This window comes from Leptinotarsa decemlineata, unplaced genomic scaffold, assembly GCF_025532065.1.
Source record: "Leptinotarsa decemlineata unplaced genomic scaffold, Ldec_3_MD MMD2_tig00000035_RagTag_RagTag, whole genome shotgun sequence".
Taxonomy (NCBI): Eukaryota; Metazoa; Arthropoda; class Insecta; order Coleoptera; family Chrysomelidae; genus Leptinotarsa; species Leptinotarsa decemlineata.
In genome coordinates, this window is record NW_027412540.1 from 10,549,553 (window position 1) to 10,572,695 (window position 23,143).

General features: G+C 32.8%; 3 protein-coding genes across 7 annotated transcripts in view; 1 reads left to right on the plus strand and 2 right to left on the minus strand.

The window, feature by feature from the left end:
• Positions 1-23,143, minus strand: part of wrm1 (wurmchen 1 transmembrane protein) — a 140,560-nt gene that overhangs the window by 74,111 nt on the left and 43,306 nt on the right. The gene's annotated exons all lie outside the window — the stretch shown is intronic.
• Adck5 (aarF domain containing kinase 5) overlaps positions 1-23,143 on the minus strand; it is a 99,803-nt gene that overhangs the window by 45,641 nt on the left and 31,019 nt on the right. Inside the window, exon 1 of one of the 5 annotated variants that reach the window (XM_074171866.1) lies at positions 15,497-15,641. The exons of 2 other annotated variants lie outside the window; for them this stretch is intronic. The gene's annotated coding sequence lies outside the window, so the exon portion shown is untranslated. Of the gene's footprint in view, positions 1-11,647; positions 11,804-15,372; positions 15,397-15,496; positions 15,642-23,143 lie in introns of those variants that run through there. 2 more of the 5 variants (XM_074171867.1, XM_074171865.1) reach the window with 2 other exon arrangements.
• The window catches only part of TP53INP (Tumor protein p53 inducible nuclear protein), a 69,666-nt gene that overhangs the window by 20,953 nt on the left and 25,570 nt on the right, over positions 1-23,143 (plus strand). The window contains 1 exon segment of the mRNA XM_074171872.1: positions 396-508. The gene's annotated coding sequence lies outside the window, so the exon portion shown is untranslated.

The window sequence follows — 23,143 nt, forward strand, 5'->3', positions numbered from 1 at the left end:
TTTTCAAATTGATTATTTCCTTCCTTTCTTTGGAAGATTCCTACATTTTTTTGTATCAAGATGGAGTAGTAGAAAGCCAAAAACTTTCTTTCCCAAAAATTAATCACTCCTGAAAATATAACCTCTTGCTTTCAAATTGAACTTTTTCGCATATCGCATCCTAACGATAGGATGCGATATGCGAATATTTATCACTTTTGTTACACTCCACCGTGTTTTTTCAAATATCACGTCTTTCACATAATTTCTATGTGAAGCAAAACATCAGTAATAATCTTCAACTGAGATCATCTTGATGATATTTCAATGCGATGTTTCTACGCGATCTTTTGAGAAGATTGATTTTGGAACCCATATTTGTATCGTTTCAATTCATTCAATTTTCTCTATTTCAGCCCATCAAGTCCACAACAACTAAAATAGAGCCAGAACCAAATTAGGATCCACAAGTAATAATCACGTTTAAAGAAATCAACCAATTCTACACCTTCTTGTAGATAATTTCAAGGTAAGAACATCTTCAACTAATATTTTGCTATTTGTTATCCCTGTTGGGTATAGATAAATTATCAGCTATAATATCCCAAGGACATTGATAACTAACGAAATAATTTTATCACAGTTTTCGAAAGTACGTTATTTGGTAACATCCCGACGCCGAAGGCGAGGAAGTGACATTTTCGAAATAAATTGAATTACTGAAATGTCAAACAACTTTATTGTGTTGGTTGCTTAGCAATGTCATGACATAAGTGATAATTACCCGTGAAAACTATCCATGGGTAGTTATCAGTGTAATGATGGTTTCATTGGTTATTTCGACACACATGACTAGAAATAGACAAATTTGATAGGATAATTTTTTTGGCAAAAAATTTTCAGTGCTAAAACATAAAAACATTTGATATTTTTCAAATATTTTCTATTTCAAGTCTCAGTTGATGTGTACAATGGGTACTTGCGATAACTAAAATTATGATTTACAAATGATTACTTAGCACATACACAGTCGATATGGGGGTCCAGTTCAAATTATTGTCTAACTAAATGCCCAATAGTCTGGCGAGGAGCACGAGATATTTAGACAATCATTCAATTTGAACAGTGATTTGAATTGGGATTTACATATCGACACGCATGTTCAACAAGACTTATGCTATAAAACAATTTAAAATGTCTTCAGATAGGACAGAGCTAATGAATGTACGCTGTATTCTCAAAAAAATTCATTTATTCATCAATTTCTATTTAACCCTCTTCAAAGTAGTATCCCTAAGATTTAATACACTTGTGCCAGCGTGCCAACGCATGAAAACGGTGTTGTTTTTGATCAAAAAGTTACTAATAAGCAATGACGAGTGAGCTGGTGCATTATGAATTATTTTTCCACAATACCGGACGTTTTCTTCGTATTGCTTCTCGGAAGGGGCGCATAACTTCAAGATAGTACTCTTTACAGACCGTACAACCATGTGGCAAGAACTCTTGATGCACTACGCCATCGAAGAAAACGGTGAGCGAAACCTTGACAAATGATAGAATTTGGCAAGCTTTCTTTCGTATTGGCTCTCCTGGCTCTCTCTTTTGGCTCTCGCATCGGAACGATTGGACTTTGGTTTCGATTTCATCACCATATCCCATGATTCGTCACCAGTTATGACCCTTCAAGCAAATATGGATCGCCGTTGACGTCATTCAACAGATCGAATATCTTCAAATACACATGTTTTCTGAAAAAATGCAAAAACACGTCGATTTGTAATCCAAGGGGGACATATTTCTATCATAAGCTCAACTGTCATAATTCTCCCCCTTCCTTGGTCACTTTCACCCAAACAATTTGAATAGGGGAAGAACTAAGTGTGACACATCATTGAAAAAATAATTTCACATATCAATTTTCACTACTTAACTTTCTATTTTGGCGCCCTCTTGCGGAAAAAGAAACTTTAGCGTATTTCAAATTATGATATTTCATTTGCAAGCTAATTTGACATAAATTCGGTGACAATGCATTATAGAATATAAGGGAAAAAACAAATAGGCGGCTCCACAACGGCGGACAAGATTTGCATTATGGTCAGATTTGGTTCAATATTGATAAGTAGTGGTTTTCAAGGTCGGAAATTATGATTTGTTAGCAATGCAAAAAAACAATATGGTGACTGCAATATGACGGACGAAATTTGTAATTATGGTCCGATTCAAATCAAAATTAGTATGTAGGGTGTGTGTGATACCTATATTTCCCTCTCCGCGTTTCTATTCCATTTTCACTTTTTCTCTATCTATTACTCTCTCACTCCGTCCCCACTCTGAATTATGTTGTCATTACGCCATCACAGCTGATCACGTGATAAAGATGATGATTAATTAATCAATTGATTACAAAATATTGAATTTTTTTGAGCATATTTTTTTAATTAATTTCTTATAAATACAAGTATTCCATTTGAAAAACATACACTCATTTATTTGAATGCTATTTCCTGAGCTTTTCAATGAATTAAGTTCAATGATTTGAAAAAATTTAAAACAATTATATATTTTTTTTGTCAAATTAGGCGAATCCCTCTAGATTATCGTCAGATTATGAGACAGCATGCCTAGAACATGAAGATGAACCATATATATCTTAATCTGACGCGCTTGAGTACTTCAAAATGACTAATTTTTTTGCGCATTATAATGATGGCCGCGAGTTTGCGTCAGATCGAAATCGTCAGATTATTGAACGAGAGCTTTTTTTTCGGTGCACTTAATACCCCCTTGGAAAATCTGACGCGCTCGATTGAATTTTTTTTCTTTTCACTTTAAACCCTTACTACGTACAACCACCCGCATCATGCAAACGATCAGATTAACATACGAACATTATTAAAAATACATTACAAAAAACATTTTAAAAAATAAGTGTTTTAATGTTATTTTATCAAAAAAGTCTGAAAAATACTCGGTAATACGTTTATTTCATTTAAATAACCGTCCAAAAGTAGTATTGGATTTCTAGGTGTAAAGTCATTAACAACTCATAAACATTATCTTATCAATTCTGTAAATATATTATGGAAACTGAGTATAACATCAGAATATCACGTGAGGTTTATTTAAAGCTCTGTTGTTGCCAACTTTTTCCATTTTTTTATAACTTTGCCAATTTCCTCCGTTCATTGACCCGAATATAATCAATGTCAGTGAGATCAGTGATCGCTTCCACATATGTATATTCATAATAGCAGAACCAAAATAACCCAACATCTTATTGATTTGTTAATTTTATAATGATAAATTTTTTCGTGACGATCACGAAAAAACGAGATTCATTTTTGACAGTTGCCGATTACTCTCTAACCGGAGTCTAACCAGAGATATTTTACTGGAAAATTTAAGGCTGCGAATTTCGGTTACTCGATAGGCTAGCCTGAGAAGTCCGCTTTGAAAAATATAATAATGTGTGAAGTGAAACGATCTTCTACATGTCGATGTTTGCAAATAGATCATAGAAAAACATAAGAGGGAGCAATCGTATTCCTCAATACTGAATCGTTTGGAATGCTTGGAAATTAATAGATCTGAAAACGCTGTTTTCCAATGAGGAAATTGGCAATTACTTTATTACATATTACATGTCCATTTAATGAGTTGGTAAATTTCTTTTATTATGGTTGAATTTTTAATTAGTTCATACCCACCTGAATTCTAGTAAAATTATTAGTAGGTAGGTCATATGATTCAAAGCACTAGGTTATTAGGTGAAATTTAGTTAGTATGAACACGACTATTGTATGGCAAAAATGTGATGCGGTTTTGTATACTGTTCCGTGAAATTGTTACTTGAATATATATATAATTTTTGTAAAGTATAAAAAATTGCATGAATAAATATTAGACATAATTACTCAATCAAATATCTCTTTAGCAAAATTCCAAATATTAAGTCATTGTTTCGTGAGGAGAAGAAAATTAAATTATGCAATATAAGTGAGTTATATAAGGCATTGCCAAGTTCATATCAAATGTCAATGACGTCACGAACATCGTTATTAGTTGATTTTGAAAAAACTCCTGACCAAAAATTGTAAAAAATATAAAAATAAGTATCATTACACGTGTATGTAGTGATTATCCTAATATCAGTGTGAAGACCCATTTGGATGAATTATTGGAAACTGTAAATATAAAAAACTAAACGATGGACTGTCCGTTTTATTCTTATCAATGTTATTCTTAGAAAAACAGAATGAGATAAGAGTACCATTTCTAACAGTGCGCCAAGTTCAAAAAATAGATTGTGACTTTGTTCAAAGTGCAGGGAAAATTTGAAAACTGTTATTAGGTCATTATATTCATTTTAAATTTATTTATGACCAAAGCCGGAGTGTTGGTGTATAAAGTAGCATTCATATTCTGAAAATTGACAAACATGCTTTATCAATTGAAAGTGATGGCGTTTTTTCAACACTTCCGGTTATACCGGAAGATGATACCAACTTCCTTAATTCAACCCTGTTTTTTTTTATTTTTGAATACATATATAAACTATTATTGATTCATCAAAATACTTCATTCCATCGTATTGTAGGAGTAACATTTTCAAAATGTTATACAAGTTGTTTGAAATTTATGAATAATTATAATAATGATATAAAACGCCCTGTATTTTATAGGCTTATTTTGAAATTCCGAGAGGGTTTTCAATCATTTTCAAGACACATTCCCTATATATCAGAAATCAATCGTTCACGATTAAATAATCCATTTTTGTTAAACTTGGCTTCATCACTATATAGTATAAAGCAAAGTCGCTTTCCGCTGTCTGTCCGTATGTATGCCTATATCTTCAAAACTACGCAACGGACTTTGATGCGGGTTTTTTCAAATAGTGATTCAAGAGGAAGGTTTATATGTATATAACATGCATAATATATTATAATAGAAACACTGATAAGTTTAGTGGTTTCTAATGTGATGTGAATAATCACATTTTTTTGCGCTCACATTGTAACCACTGGCTGAACCCTACGAGATATATCAAAGAATGTACTATACTATAGTATTATACACCCTAAAAAGCGATGGCATATGTCTATCTCTTAGGAATAACCAACAATAACCTTGTACTTTACGAAGTTTTGCTAGAGAAGAAATATCTGACCGAATTTGTACCTGGCTCCTAGACTAATAGTCAAAACATTTAAAACTAATATTTTGGCCAGTAGGTATTCACTTTACATTGACAATTTCAATCAGATTATTCACTGGTCAATGAAGTGAATATTTTAACAATGAAAAATGAATACAAAACGACATTAAATTGGAGAGTTTTGAAATTTTGAAGAGGTAACAAAAAGGACAACTACAGACATTGTATGTACAAATAAACGGATATGGAGGTTATAGGAAGAATATAACGAGAAAACAATATCAGCAAGAAACAAGAATACGAGAAAAATAAAAAATAACCAGGCCAGACATATAAGATACGAAACATGGAACAAAGCACAAAAAAGCGAGAAATTGATGCAACTGCAAGATAATATGGATGGTAACATGGAAAATTGGAGGTAAACAAGTGGGTTTCAGGGACTAGCTATTACAAAGCTACTTACTGGACACTGCCCACTGAGAAGAATCCTGAACCAATTATGGGGTTGGTTGAAGGAGATCTCAGCTGTTGGCAATGCAACAAAAAAAACCAAAAAGGGACCTGTACCTACAAACTAGTATCGAGAACAAAATTGTTTGAATAAGTGATGAGGAAAGACGCAATAATAAGAAGAAGAAGAAGAATATATTTATTGAAATAGGTAACCCTAATATACAATATTATATAAAACATATTACTAACATTATAGAAATGTAAAATCATTATAAAAAACTTAAAATGTAGATATAGTTCAAAATTTAAAATAAAAAAATAAAAATTTCTAGTTTGAAAAATAACGACATATGCTATTAAAAATACATTGCCATTCAAGTGCAGCTCCAATACAATGATAAATAGAAGAAAACAATATACATAAAATGTAGCAGAATTCAAAATTGAGAATAAAAAAAAAATAAAAACTTCTAGTTTGAAAAATACCGACATATGCTATTAAAAATACATTGCATATAGGTGCAGCTCCAATACAATGACAAATAGAAAAAAACATACAAATACTATATTTATTAATATTATCTCAGCAAGTATTATTCTATCTAGTATTATGGATGGATTTCAATAACTGTTTTTTTAAAATACTTAATGATGGACAAGAGTTAATTGCATTTGGTAATTTATTGTATACATCAAACCCTTTGAAAAATAAAGAATTCATGGCACTTCTCCTATATAATGCTGCCAGGTTTTCTGAAAATTTGAAAGAAATGGACAAGTCGGACTGTTCTCAAGTAGCAAAAATAAAAAGAATGTCTTATACATGTAATAATTTTCTAAAGAAACGAAGAGGATGCTAAATTTATTTGGCGAAACGTATCAAGGTCAAGAAAATATTTTCATTAGTTGAGGTAGTACGAAAAGTTATTTAAGTCAGATTCACAAGCCTAATATATACAAATTTGATAGGTGTTGATTAGTAATAATTTCAAATTGACAAAAACAGAAATATCATTCAAGTTCATGATATTTAAATTTTCGTAACAGGTTATGTCCAGTATAAATTATACTAGAGTGAAGCATGTCAAGGATGTTTAGTAATTTAGAACCTACGATACAAAATTACGGATTTCATCTTACACCTTAAGCTGAAATTGGTAACATATGTTAGTTTCAAAGTAGATAAATATGCCTTTCAACAAATATAGTTGTAGACATAATTAGTCTGAGGTTATTGATTTTTTATGTGTCTTTGAACAGATCTGAACAATCTCAAAGAATAATCTTTGAGATCGGAATGATCCGATCTCCATTCTGGAATACATTTCCACCCAACTGCTAAGGTAGAATCCCAGTAAAATTGTGTACAGAAGGTACTGAAAATCTATAAGAGTTTACGTTTCATCAATTGCCGTTGAAAATTGATCTGCCTGAATATATTGTCATCTGTTTTTATTTGATGGCATGCTCAATACATCCAGTTCATCTTATACCGTCCTAGTGTTGACTTACAGGAAGGAATTAAATACCATTAAATCACTCTGTATAAATGATAATTGTATTCGAAAAGTAGGTCATGAGAAACAGTTTGAAATAAATTAGCAAACCACAATACTACCTGAAAGCACAACAGAACAACAAAATCGTTATATTCAGAAAAATAAGCATACTTATACCTAAACCGGTTTTTGATTGATATTTAACAATAAGTTTTAACGCTGAGCGTGCAAAAGTAAAAGCAGATTTGTTGTTGGATGTGAATGATCACATTCGCACAGACATGTTCAATGTAAAATACCGAGTATAAATTATAAATTATACAGATTAGTATAGTTCAAGTAAACGATATAGTGCAACCTACCTTCCAACAGCTCCCCTTTAATAATATAGTTAGGGGGCTAACTAATTTCAATAATCATTTCTGATTATATAAGAATTACAATAGTCGTTGCTGACTAGTTAAGAATAAAACTGTTGTATAGTGGGGTATTGCAGCAAGTAAATGAGTACTACTCTGTTATGTTAGTGCAAGCTTTCGGGAAATTTCATTTCCCTGATGATGGAAATAAAATTTTCCGAAAGCTTGGACTAACTTAAGAGAGTACTCATTTACTTGCTGCAATACCCCACAATCCAACAGTTATATATATATATATATATATATATATATATATATATATATATATATATATATATATATTCCACGTTCAATATGCAAGTGTCCAATTTCCATTATAGTTTTTTTCAACTAAATAACTTTTTTGATCCTTTTCTGCCAGTCTTCTTCGGTTATATTAGATATTTCTTCTTTAATTAGCTCTATTACCTTTTTATCAAATTTTGGAAAAAATTATTTACGCCTGATGCTTTGTGTCAATTCTCCCCAAATCAACTCGATGGGAAAAATAGGGGGAAGTCTCAGTATGGTGTGTCCATACTTTTCAGCAGTACTCTCAAGGGCATACACTTTTTCAAATGTTTTTGTCTGTAAAACTTCAAATAGTTGGTTTTTGGTATAGTAATCTTCAAAATACACATTGTTATCCATTAAAAAACTTTGTATTTCATCTTTCCTCGAATTTTTATTCGGTACTTTGATGAGCTGTCGCGAATGATAGAAAAACGTTGTCAAGAACTATTTCATTACTCGCATCCAAGTCTGGGATCAATGTGTTTTCAAACCATTTCTCGAAAATATTAGCTTCCATGTTCTTATGATAGTCAACATTGCAGTCCTCAAGTTTTTTCCACATGATTTCAAAGAATTAGGAACCCTTCCTTTACTTTCTCCGCATTGCAAAATGATTAGTCGCGATCCGTTATTTGCAGGCATGTTAGGCGTACACGTTCTAGAACCATCAGTCCACATTTTCGTAACTATGTCATGAGTGTCATACCAAGTTTCGTCAAAATAGAAAATTTGCCGTTATTCTTGTCTATATTTAGTTATTTTTTCTTTTGTCAGGCAATTCCACTATTCTTCTGCTTTCCATAACTGCTTGACGTTTGTTTATTTTCAATCTAAATCCTGGTTTCTTTATCCAATTCCGAAGAGTTTTGTCACAGCAGCTTACGTTATGACCGGAAGTATTCAATTTCTTCCTTATGATTTCAGTTGTAGGAATCTCATTGCTTTTGTAACAGTCGTATATTTTTTTTTCAATGGTTTTATTAGATAACATTAGAAGGTTTTGGTAATTCTGTATCACATCGCGTCTTGCGTTCATATGGTTTGTTTTTGACTATTTTACGAACAGTTGAGAAAGGAATTTCGGTCAAATCTGATATTGCTTGTAATAGTTTGTTGCCCTCGAAACCAAACTTTAGATGTAGATTCTTATATACATTGAAACATACTCTCTGTGTTTCGATATTCAAATGCTTACGAATCTTATTCACTGGTATCTCTTTTTCGCATTGTTCGCCATCTCTATTGGAATCACTACACTGGAAAAGTTTGTGTTGTTATCCCACTCGTTATTACTATCAGTATTTGTCCAAGGACGCAAGATTTTAAACAGATAACAAAAATTTTAAGTAATTATAACTGCACCAATATCGAATTTCAACACTCAAATCGCGATCAGTTCCTGAACTAAACACGACGGCGATAACCATCCCCCATTCCCGATTTCTATTTGTTACCGTAACATGACTTCAAATTTAATTTGATGACTCTTCAGTCAATCATAAAACCCGGTTATTAAAAATTATCCAATTCGAACCGACAAGTCTACAGTCCACGTGGACTAGTTTCTTGTATTGGTTTTTTTGGGCTTTGTGAGTGCCGCCAACTTTAAGAGTACACAATATCGTTTACTTCGACTATACAAGGATGTGTTGCTCAAGTTCCCGGAGTATATTTTCTACCTGATTTCGGATTTGAGTTAGGAACTATATATTTTGGGATAGGGTCCATGAATTCTCAAGAATTCATAGTCAACGTTTTTAGGATCTATACAAATAATATTATTGGTTATATCAACCTGTTACCCTACCATTTTTCGCTAGAATTCATTTCTACCGAGGAAGCTACGGTATTAGCAAAACGCGTCTAGAAATAAAAATGTTTGTAAAAATCCTTTAATTATGGACAGAATAATGTTGTGTTTGAAGGATATGAAACTTATTTGCTGTTTGACAAAAATATATAGTGACTTCACTAAAACTTGAAATTTATCTCATTATTTTTATTCACTAAAATGAAACCAGTCCCATGCAACTTCAGGAAAATATAGTGTTACTTCACTTCACAACAATCTTATTGCTATTCTAAGAGTGATTCACGGTATATATTTATCACTTTTATATGTTCGTTATCACTACGACATTCACAAAGGCTTTGTTTTTTGTGTTCAGTTCCCACGAATCGTTTCCATGAATGAAAATTGGTTGTTCTCTTTTTGTTACTTCTTTGGAACTGTATCTTTTACCTTTATCGTTCGGTTTCTGTTTGTTTCTCCCGGTTTATTCTATAGATGTTTCCAGGTATTCAAATTTCTTAGGTTTTCTTTTTTTATAGAATGATCAAAGTGAGTGTTGTTTTCTTTTTCGACGTGTGAAAATAACAGTAAAAATAAATATTATACCTATTGATATTCTACAATAAATTACTTTGATGAATTCTCATGTTTATGTTATCTTCTTAATGTTTTGCATACATAAATAGGTTTTATATCAGTATCAAATATTTTTTCTCTATATTTGTTGCAAGTTTCGTCTACCAAGTGAACTAGTTAAGAAAGAAATTTAATTTGTTGTCTAAATTTAATTGCGGATTTAATGCCGTTCCTGTCTTTACATTAATAAAGAACCGTTTCCTTACATTCTAAAACATTTCTGAAGTATTTCGACATAGGTCTTCTAAAAACGCAAACTATAGATTCCACATTTCAGATATTTTTACAAGGAAATTAAGGGCCAATAAATTTGGAGATTATGGAGATCATTCAATGCTGCCTCTTCTGCTAATCCGGTGCTGTTGAATGTCTTGGCCACAATCAACACCGCCCTGTTGATTTTTCCTCAGGACGATGCTCCTCCTGTATTTGCACCAATATGGAAAATAAGAGAAGAGACACCATTGAATGGTCTCCACTTCCATTAGAATTGTCGGCCCATGATATCTTTTTGTGTGGAAGAAAATTCTATAAATCTCAACCACTATGAATTTGAAAGAATATTTTTAACAAAACGTTTGAATAGACGCAGGAGATCATTGAACATTTGATAAACTACTTGGAGAACAACCAGAATAAAAATACTATCTCTCGATCCGCGTTTCGCTAACCAAGCTAGCATCAACCAAGTTAATTAGGAGAGTTTTGTTCATATCCTGATGATGCTAACTTGGTTAGCAAAACGGGCGTCGGGAGGTGGGATTTTTGTTTTGGTGAAGAAGTGTTTTCTATAGATTCATTTCACGCCTCTGGTTCAAAATTCCGCTCATCAAATGTAAACTATAAGGTAGAATTTTAAATTTTTTGACTACTGTGAACTCACTCCACCCCCCTGAAATGTATTATTCTCAACCTCGCTTGAGGTACTGATGGTGGAGTCACAAAAGAATGCAAACTTTTTACGTTTTTCTGAAATGTAGACGCAGTCATTGGTGAAGGCTCTCTTTGGTTTACGTTTGGTCACTTTGTAATATATTTGTCAGAAGTTTTTTATGAAAATGCTTTATGTTAGATTAATTTCATCATTTGAAACAATAATGAAACCGTGATCAATAATTATCGTCAGTAAAAAACAAAACAAAGGCATGTCTTTGTTCAAGTGCTTATTTAAACTGATGAGTACTTAAATATTATTATAAAACTGTGTTTTTATTCATTGATATGTTGTTCAAACAGAAATTAATTTCATTCGCTTGAAGGAAGAATAGAATACATACAGTGAAGTTATCATATATGTACGTTACTCAACTATTAATATTGTCAGCAACCGCGATAAGGATGAAAATTAGAGGTTGGGGTCGCTCAATTAATCAGCGAACAAATCCAAAACTGAATAATTGTTGCTTCCACCAAAGTATAAATGACTCACCTATGAATTCACATGTATCACAAAACAATGATCTGAGTACTACGTGTACTCAACTTGCAAATAAATGAAATTGAAAACAGTGCTTTGAAAAACAGTTTAATGCTGATAGTGTTGTCGAATTTCAGATTTGAAAAAGATTCCTCAGTCAATCACACTTATTGCGATAAATGGGACATTCAGATACAAAGTATTATGAACTTCGTTCAACCAGAGCACGCTGTCTAGCATGATCAATTTGATATAATCACACTAAGCCTTTGTTTACACAAAATTTATCTCGCCCCAATTTCTTATCTTATCAAATATAAAAATGGGAATTTTCGGCTAGTCAAAATATAATACTTATGTATGAAAACCAAATATTTGCCATATTTTTATCGGTACCGATCTCGAATAATTAATCGGTTTACATCCAACTCATTTACAGGATGGTCTTATACAGAGTACCTAGCAGAATTGGTTGTAGGAAGTAATGGAGCTTTCTATGTGTTATCCGCAATGACGATGACCAATAAGCTTTAATAAATGTATGTGGTTTGTATATTCAGATACTTCCTCCACTTAATATTGATATAAAAAAACCTCACATCATTTTGTCATATGCATTTAAGAGAATTGCAAAGGTTGCTTTTCAAAAGCTTGAAACACTGCTCTGAACCAGAAAACTGTAGCTCAGAAACTTTTGATGCTTTATAACGCTCAGATCAGACCTTCTTTGGAGTATTGTTCTCATGTATGGAGGTCCACCCCTGAGCATACCCTGAAGCTACAGGATTAAATCCAGGACCACCCGCCTGATTGGAGACGCGAACATGGCTTGCAACCTTGATAGTTGGAGATTTGTCTCTCTTGCACATTGGATTCCACCAAGAGCGGTACATAACCGTACATAACGAGAAAATGGCTAACTTTTTGTTGAATTTTAAGATTCTTACTGACTGCCAGCACGGTTTTCGTAAAGGCAAGTCCACACAGTCAGCTGCCTGTAGTTTTGCTGAAATCATCTATAGCTCCCTAGACAATGGTATGCACGTGGCAGGAATATTTTTTGATCTCTCACGTGCATTTGACTGTCTATCTTATGACTTTATTGAAACCAAACTTTTTAATCTAGGATTTAGGGGTGTATTTTTGCAATGGCTCAAACATTTTCTTTCAGACCGTACAATGTTGGTAAAAATAAAAGATACACTATCTGATCCTCAACCAATCAGTTCAGGAGTTCCTCAAGGCTCTGTCCTGGGACCACATATCTTTCTATTATTCGTCAATGATCTACCCAAATACTTCGACATCAACAACAACAGTCTCACTCTCTTTGCTGACGATACCTCGTTAGCGGTGTCAGCACACAGCCTAGAGGAATTAAAGTCATCAACGGAAAGATTTATAACACACTTCTTAGATTGGTGCAAGTTGAACAATCTGATTGTTAACTTGAATAAAACAAAATGTATCCATTTTAGTTCTTCCATCGGTCTTGATAAATAGCCTACTGTCTTTGATATTAGAGGGGTGAAATTGGTATCAACGAATTTTACAAAATTTCTAGGTGTCTATGTGGATGATTGCTTAAGATGGTCTGAACACATTACAGTCACTTGTAAAAAAGTTAACCAAGCGTACTATGCTGTCTCTAGAATAAAACATTTTATGCCCTTGCATGCCTTGCTGGACGTATATTATAGCTTGGTCTACAGCCATTTAAGCTACAATGTGGTTCTTTGGGGATATGCCACCAACAAAGATAGGGTTTTTATTTCCCGAAAAAAAATTATCAGAAAATTATTTGATATCCCATGGAGAGAATCGTGCAAACAGCACTTCATGTCATATCAAATCCTGCCATTCCCTTGTATTTACATATTTAAATGCTTACTATACATCCACGATAATTTAACAAAATATAACACAAATTCTTCTTACCACAGTTACTCAACCAGAAATGGAAAATTGTTAAGTATTCCTAGTCACAGATCCTCTAAATTTGAACAGTCACCCAAATATATGGGAATAAAATTATTCAATCACCTACCTGATCACTTTAAAACCATGAGTTTGATGTCATTTAAAAGAGAAGTTAAAAATCTGCTCCTGTCTAAGGCTTATTACAGTGTAAGTGAATTCCTTTTAGACGACTTTAGCTGATTGCGGTACTTTCATCCTGATTTTATTATTTTATTATGCATCCAATTTTGACTAATCTTGTTTTTTTTCTTTATATTTTATACATGTTTATACTTTAAAACTACTGAGATATTTTATCTTAATGTATGTTTATTTTCTTTATACTATTTTAACGTGTTGTACTGACATGTCCTATACGTTGTTAACATCTCAAAAGATAAATAAATAAAAAAAAATAACCTCCAGTGATTCAAATCCAATATGATTTGCTATGCACAGGCACCGCTCTTAGAGCGTCTTTAATACTTTTCTGTAGTGCTTCAAAATGGCAAATAGATAGAAATATTATGAGTGGATTGTGTTCAACTAAAGCGAGAACAGGAACAGACAGGTAAATGTTAAGAATGCCTTAGCAATAACTTAACGGACTTCTACCCGGAAACTCTTCCGTGTTAATTAATTCAAATAGCATCAGTTTTGATATTAATGATCATTAATAGTCGATGGAGGAAATGGTGTTTAACCAACTATATTTAAACTTAATCGGTCGAGAGTTTTTCCAGTTTTTTACAATTGAAATTGTGACATCTACTTTTTTCGATGCTAGCTGACTAGGACGTAAAAGCAACTTGAAATATCTTCGAAATGAAAAAAAATCCGCAACCGATAAGCTCTGATTGATTACTTACATATACAGTATACAGGAAATAGCGAAAATTTTTTTAGCTGAACGCATTATCATCTCGGAAATGGAAATTATGAGTTTGTTTAAATAACACAGGATCAGAGATGAAAAATTAAAGATATGCAGTAAGGCCGGCCGTACACTGGCAAATTTTTGAAAGAAGTAGAAAGTAATTGAGCTTTTGTACTAAACCTAATTGCAGATACTCAACATGCCGATAAAAATTATTTTATGAATCGATACAAGGTTGATAATTATTATCCGTTCAATTTTATCTGAAATGAAATTAGATACGTCAAATTATTTTGTCAACTTTTGAAGGTAAAACATATTGGTTGAAATAACTGAACAGTCTGAACATGCATAACAAAAAATAAATTAAAAACAAATTGATAACTGTCTGAAAGTTTACATAAATTGATAACTAATTTAGAAAGCTCTTCCTAAATTTGACAAGCTGTAATAGGGTAAAATCTGTATTTTTTCCAGAAGGTATTTGAATTTTTTGGTTCGAAGTGGAGGGCATCTGTCATAATCAGCTTACCACCTTCCTCAGGAAAACTGAGATAGTTTAATTGACATTACGTTTTTTACCAATTTGCAAAGTGACGTTTCGTTCATTGGATTATATCATCGACTTTTTTTTCATCGATTCAGTTTGTTAGTATAGTGGCTACAAAAATCGATGATAGAAATTTGACGCGCCCCACAATTTATTTGTACTATCTTCTTTTTGATAATGGCATGGATTTATTTTGTCAAGAGGCGACACATCCACGAGTAGAAACCTTTCTGATTGTACACCAATGCATTGAAGATATACGCCATTATTTTTAGGGAGAAATATTAATATTGTTATATTGATACTTTCAGTAGTGTTGACGTACTCAGCTGTTTTATTCTCTTCACTTACTCATTCTTCTTCCTCGTGATTGTTCTTTACTGACATTTGAGCCGGAAAGAGCTGTCGTGATTCAGCAGAATACCGCTGGGAAGCCCTAAGGCCGAAACACTGCTTATACTCTTACCCTTCTTACCTTTTAAATTTCAACATTCACACAGACAAGATCGTTATAGTCACCAAACTCATCAACTGAAAACTGTGTAGCCAACCCAAGCACCATCAAGGTCTCGGGAGAAACATAAATTTCTCGAGACATTAAATATGCGAAATTTAGCACACATTTATTCCGCAGTGCTTCTACTGAAACTGTTTATGTTTAGAATGAGCTTATCTTTTGAAACGCACATACACGTGCCATGAAATGATTCATTTCGATAATTTTTTTAAAGCGAAGTTTCGTATTTGTTTTTTTAGTCTCCTTTGTGAATCCGAGTAGAAACTATACCTACAGTGCGAATTTGAATAAAGTACCTCTAATGTCGAAGAGCTTATTGGTTGACTAGAATAACTAATATAATAACAGTTAAGTTTAATTTAATAATCACTCAGTAGGTATCAACAGTACGAAAGTATTTAATGCTGGCTAAAAATATAACTTGATGGAGTTACGGAAAAGCGCTATTAAGTTCTGTTCCTTACATCGTTTTTGGTGAGTTCTGAACAATTTTTTTTTATGAATCCCACCAACTGTTTTAAATCAACTAATTTTTCGATATCGGATTAAATTTAAAACATTTCAGCAGTTGGGCTAATTGTTCACATTTAGTTTTTGTTTTATATGGGATTTTTATTCTCTACATTGTGAGTGCTTCTGACATTAATGAGAAAATGGTCGAATTTAACAAATGGTATTAATAAACTTGGTTATTAAGAGAGTTTTGACGACAGTGTTAACCTCACTGTAATGAAAAAAAAACTGGAATACAGGAACAATTTTGCATAAGTCCTTTGTGTCCATCCCTTGGTTTAAATAGAAAATGCAGTGATTACTGTGTTGATGTCCCTGTACTAAGATGCATCAGTTTATGTGTATTTCTAATTTAGATACACCTCAGAAAAAATATAAAGAAATGAAAGGACCTCACTTGAACATAACATTTCACGACAGCCGTGATATTTAAACAAAAGGTTTCTTATACACGTGCACCGAGCATTGAGGATGATTCGTTCATGTTGCGCAATAAACAGAGTCAAGTGTAATGTGGGCGGTAATGTTGCGTTGAATAATGTTCAACTGATGTAAGTATTCTTTAAAATAAAACCCATTCATTATTCCTAATGAGAATATATCTTGAACTCTGATATTTTCAAGTTGTTTGTGTGAAAAATATCTGAAGCAAAAATAGTGAGAGGGTGAATCCCAAATCTTTATTGCCTATTATCAAAATTTAAAACTACATTCTATAGTAGGGGAGCCCACGATGCAAAATGGGGAATTACTCGAGCGTCATAGAGACATATTAGGTTGCAAAGCTCAGATGATAAGAAGAAAAAAATGTTACATAATATATAACTTTTCATCGGTGGGGGAAGCGGCTATAGATTTTTAAATATGCAAAAAAAATACTGTTGCATGGACATACTCGAGCGCGTCAGATATTGATAGCATCAATGTCCTACGTATTTTTAATAATGTTCGTATGTTAATCTGATCATTTGCATGATGCGGATGGTTGTACGTAAGGGTTAAAAGTGAAAAGGAAAAAAATTAATCGAGCGCGTCAGATTTTCTAAGAGGATGTTAAGTGCAACAAAAAAAACTCTCATTCAATAATCTGACGATTCGATCAGATGCAAACTCGCGGCCATTATTATAACGTGCAAAAAAAAAAATCGCCATTTTGAAATACTCAAGCGCGTTAGATTAATATATATATGGTTCATCTTTATGTTCTAGACGTGCTGTCTCATAATCTGATGATTATCTAGAGGGATTCGCCTAATCTGACAAAAAAAATTTTTAATTTTTTTTCAAATCATTGAACTTAAATAATTGAAAAGCTCAGGAAGTAGCATGCATGGAAGTATGTTTTTTTAAAGTAGAATACTTGTATTTATAAGAAAATAATTTTTAAAAAATGCTCAAAAAAATAAATTTTTTTATAATCAATTGATTAATTAATCATCTTCTTCTTCATCATGAACGAGTCTCAGTGATCAGCTGTGGTGGCGTCATGGCAACAGAATTCAGAGTGGGGACGGAGTGAGAGCGTAATAGATAGAGAAAAAGTGAAAGATGAATAGAAACTCGGAGAGGGAAATATAGGTATTATACAGCTGCACGCATTAAACTTTATCGACGAATTTTTGTTATTTCGGCTTGCGGAAATCGTCAGATTATATATTTTTCGTTATCCTTGAATTATTTTCGGCTTGCGGAAATCGTCAGATTATATATTTTTCGTTATCTTTGAATTATTTTCTTCAAAATAAAAAAAATTCGCTACGCTCAAGAATGTCGAAATGACATTATTTTTTTACAACTTTGCTGCCCTTCACTTTCTTTGCGTCACTCTCAAATTGTCAGATTACTGTAATATACACTTTTCAGCATGTAATTAACTCACCCTACCTTAATCTGACGCGCTCGAGAATTTCTGTTGATAATTTTTTTTTACTAATCTGATTCTTTATCCTTCACGGCGGCCTTATATATAGGGCTCATATTTGGTGGAGGTACTTAACCGGGTACAAGGTATCCCCCTGTATATTAATCTGCCGCGCTTTAGTAAATCTCGAAATTCCCGCTTGGGCTCCCCAATTACTATTATCAAGCGCACTACAGCTCTAAAATATTATCATTTGTGAATGCTACTGATCACATTGTTCATGTGTCAAAAATGTAAACAAATTTATATGCCCTTTTTGTAAAATTCATCAATATGAAAATAAGAATAGATTTTATTTTTGATTTATCTTGACACAAACATGAATTCAGCTCAATTGTTTTTAGAATATCTTGCGACTGGCAGAAATTTAACTCAAATTATCTAAAAGAACGATTCGTTTAGGCCAGTCCCAGATTACCTAGACTGTAGGTTAATGGACTGAACCTATCAGAAAACAACTTGGCTAATACCACGAAGGGTGTTGGATTACACACACTTGCAGACACGTTTCCGGCTGTTTGGCCACTCGTCAGTACAAGGTAGTGTCTATCATCAACATAAAGTCGATGATTTCCGATAATTGATAATTCCGAGTATCATTCCTCGAACTATGCTGAAGCGAACGACAAACAACATGTTTGTCATCGCCCCATCTAATTGTGAACGAGGTAACCAACCTCATATCCAAAATTTGTTCAATTCCTCGTATAAGGAAGAAAATGTCACAAATTGAGTGGGCATACTTGGAGACTGGCTGTAAATCAAATTATCTAAAAGAACGATTCTTTCAGGCCAGTCTCAAATTACCTACACTGTAGGTTGGTTCGATTTTCAATTATCGGAAATCATCGACTTCATGTTGATGATAAACACTACCTAGCACTGACGAGTGGCCAATCAGCCGGAAACCGGTCTGCAAGTGTGTTCCAATAATTGTAAATCGATTGCGGCAGTTGTATCTCCAACAGCATATAATACAGAAGAATACAGCATATAATACAGAAGAATACATCATATAATACAGCGAAGAATCCTGCACTGACACCTGTCGGATATAATCCAGCGCCCTTCGTGGTATTAGCCAGGGGAGTGTTGTTTCATGATAGGTATCAGTCCAGGTAATTTGAGACTGGCCTGAACGAATCGTTCTTTTAGATAATTTTATTCACATCCAGTCTTCAAGTTGCCCACTGAATTTGTGAAGAAATTTAACTTGTGATAATTGATTCTCAAGTTTTGATTTGATACGTTCTTCATAGCTTCATCATCGGTCAATACACAAAATTTTGAAAAAAAAGAGGGAACTTCCACCAGAATTGATTCAAACTGGAGCAGTTCCCGTATATTATTCGTTATTCGGGTTCACAAAATTTGCCAAGAAGTATTAGAATATCATTCTTGGGTCTAATTAACATCACGATGATGCTATGGATACAGGTTCAATCATATTAATCAGATATCGTAACATGGGTTACCACCAAAGGTTGGGATGACAATATGTTTAGAAAAAATATGTTTTTCCGTTAACCAGCTGTGGCACCCCTATAAATGACAACCCTCAGAAGTCGAAACTTGTTCGAGCTAAATATTACCTTTTAACGTGTGATTCCTAACACGGGTTGGACGATAGCAAGTGAAAATTGATCGTGCAGACTAGGGCTTGAACCATCGACCAACACAGCAGTCAATTCGAGTGAGTGAACAAAGCACCCACGCCGAACCGCTTGGCTACCGACTGTGTGTTACTTGTGACGTATCAAAGAATGCTAAAAGGTGGTCAGTTGTCCTACTCATATTTGACCTAAATAGTCGCTATCTAGAAAAATGTTCCTTTAGCCATCCAGTAGATGAAGAATTACTGGAACATCTACCTACAAACTTTTGTAGAAAATATTGCCCCGGGTACAAAAAAATAGTTGTTATTTTTGCAAAAAATATAACAACACAAGATTCTACTGCAGAACATGCAAAACATACGTTTATCTAAAACACATTAAAGTTGCATGATCCACGTGTATTGTGTATTAATTCTCGTGTTATTGATTCTCGTATGTATCCACTTCATAAATACAAGTGTGTATGGATGTTTGTTTAGTCCACGACTAACCATATGGTTCAATGAAAGTTAGGAGCAAACTGTCGCCTCTTAAAATTCTTCTACCGATAGTATCGTCAAAAATCTAGCCCCAAAAATCGTATCAGGTCAAAAATAAACTTAGAATGAGCAAAAGTGAAAATCTGCATAAGAGTATTGTGGATAAACAAGCTATCCAAACATCACATCAATGTTGATACTCTTTAACATCGAAAGAAGGTTGGGAACTTTTCTATGAATATTCTATGTATATTCTTAAATGCAAAGTGTTCAACTGGCTCAGCCCGGTTGATTCCACCGAGAGGGATGTCAGTAGCAAGCTACAGCTGCCTATCGCTTCGAGTTACAACTCAATACACCTCGAACATTTATTTCAAAAAGACGGTGTCTTTTTTAAATAAACTATAGGAGACGGTTTTCTCAAATAAATTTAACTAGGGTGCTTTAAATCCAAGGTAAGATGCAATTTGAACAAAGGCAGTGCTATCGGAACGTCTTTAAAATCAACCGCGGCAGTACTAGTGCAACCCGACTTTTTTTCTTTGGTTTCTTGAAAATTTTCGAAACAATCATTTTTTTCTCCATGAATAATAATAATAGTGTACCTATAGTTCAACAGAAAATACGATTAAGTTGAGTTATTTTTATTCAATTTGATTACAAATCCGAATTTAAAAATCCTTTTATTTTGCTTTACTACAAAATCAAATACACCCTTTGTAAAAATACCTTGTTGAAATAAAAGCTTGTAAAAATTTATGGAGTGGATACTTACGAGAATCAATAACCGAGAATTAATATATACACGTGGATCATGCAACTTTAATTTTATTCATATTTTTTGAGGTTTTTTGAGAATTAAGTTCATTCATTTTGTTTATTGATAAGTAAAATAAATAACGTCATATTTAATGTTTACTTGTGACGTATATATACACTAAGTAAGACATCGACACCATACTAATTACTAGAGGTGATAATTTCTGTGGATATTTAGAATTCAATTATGTATTGTGATATTTTTCTTTATAATCAAATTCAAAAGGAAATGGAGATAAGATTAATTGCTCGTAGGCAGAAAGAATAGTAAAACATAACTAGTTTCTTTTACAATCGGAGGTCAAAATGCTGGAGTATTCGCATGAAAATTTATTCTGTAGCAAAAAATAACTCTTATGACGACATACTAATAATGTGTGTGCTACACAAAAATTGATGATTTTGTGAAATACTAAGTACTTTCTACAAAAGTAGATACAAAATAATTTTTACAAAAGTACAATTTTTTTTCATGAAACATATAGTTTAACCCTCTTTCAAATGAAAAAAAAACAGCAAAAAATTGGTGTCAGTGATATTCAATATAGATGAAAGTTTATATATGAAAAAAAACGTAGTCAAACATTCCAGACAGAAGTTTATTGTAATTTCATATGAACTAATGTGCACGTACCTAAAAAAATAATCATGACAGTATCTTTATAAACTTCGTGTACACTATTGGAAAACTTCAAAAGGTAAGACGACGAAAAGCGATGGGTTTGGGATTTTAAAAAAGTTAGAAGACAAGACAAAGGACGAGACGAAAATTTTTTGTATGGCGTCAACATTAGGATAAAGTTATTTTATTAGATGTATTCTGCAATATAGAAGTTCCGATTCTACTTGTCAATGTAAAGTTACTGAAAAATATCAAGATTTTCGTGTGCGATATGCATATTTGTGGTATACATATTTTGAAAACCTGCGCAAACTTCCAGTTTAATAATGTTTTTTCATTATTACTATTTTTATTATTATCATATATGTTCAGTGATTGAAAAAATATATTTTTCCGGATTCTCTAGATCCCAATATTTTTCTTCAGAAAATCTATATCTGACTGGAAAAAGTATTTTTATTCGATCTTTTCCATTTATTTCAACCTAACAATCGCAATGTTCACACACAAAGAAATTTCACGTTAAATATTGATTTTCCTCGACAATCCCTTTCTGTCATTTAGAGAGCCCGGTCACATTTACTAATCGGCTTGGGGGATGTTTCAGTATCTAATGTCAGCCCTCACAAGGCGTATCCAGGGTGCACGTGTGGCCTTTCTGTTTACTGAAATTTTACATACAATAAACAACTCGAAACGTTAGGATGGGTTAGGCAGACGAGGTGTTGATACTACGAATTTGGAATTTAACTTTATTTAGAAAGCACCATCTTTCAGTATACTATTTCAAACAAACGAGGAAAAGGCATTGTCGATAGTGGCAGAGTTAAAACTCGTATGTAACCCCGTTATAATCAATCAAAATTAAATAGATTTTGAATGAACATTCACTTCGAAACATTCGAACATTCACGCGAAATGTATGTAAAAATATTCCTCATGTGTGTGTACTTCCATTAATATAAATTGGTGTTACTTAACCCATTGAAATGTACATCTTGTCATTATTTTAAATTATCTATTTCATTAAAACCAAGGTTGAAATTTATTTCAGCGCCAAGTAAATAAGTGCAACAAAAACCTGTGCAAAAATCGTGAGGTAACCGTTTTTCATCATCACATCGTACATGTATTTGATGTTTTAACAAAATATTTTGTAAATATAACATAATATTCACTCATATATTTTTTCTTTAAAAATTATAATTGGCATTTATCAACAGAATAACAAAAAAAAATTAACAATTCAATAGTTTATCGAGCTGAAAATTTTCAAATAATTTTCAACTTCAAATTTTTATAATGAACAGAATAAATTCCATAAGGGACCATTACACGTTCAGAAAAAATGCCATTACCTGCAAATAATAACATTAAAAATGAACGGGTTCGAGTGTTTTTTTAACCGCAAGCCTACGAAAATGCCTATTTCGCAGATGAATACAATAAATACTTTCATTTTCATCCTTTCATAAAGTTAGACAATTTTTGATAAGTTTAGAAGTTGGAGATTTCATTTTTTACTTTTCCAATCGAAGAGTAAAATTCTTGCCTATCAAAAATAAATAAATGTCTTACGTATTGGTAAAACTGAAGAACCATCTGGTATCAATAATTCTGGTTACTCTACTGATA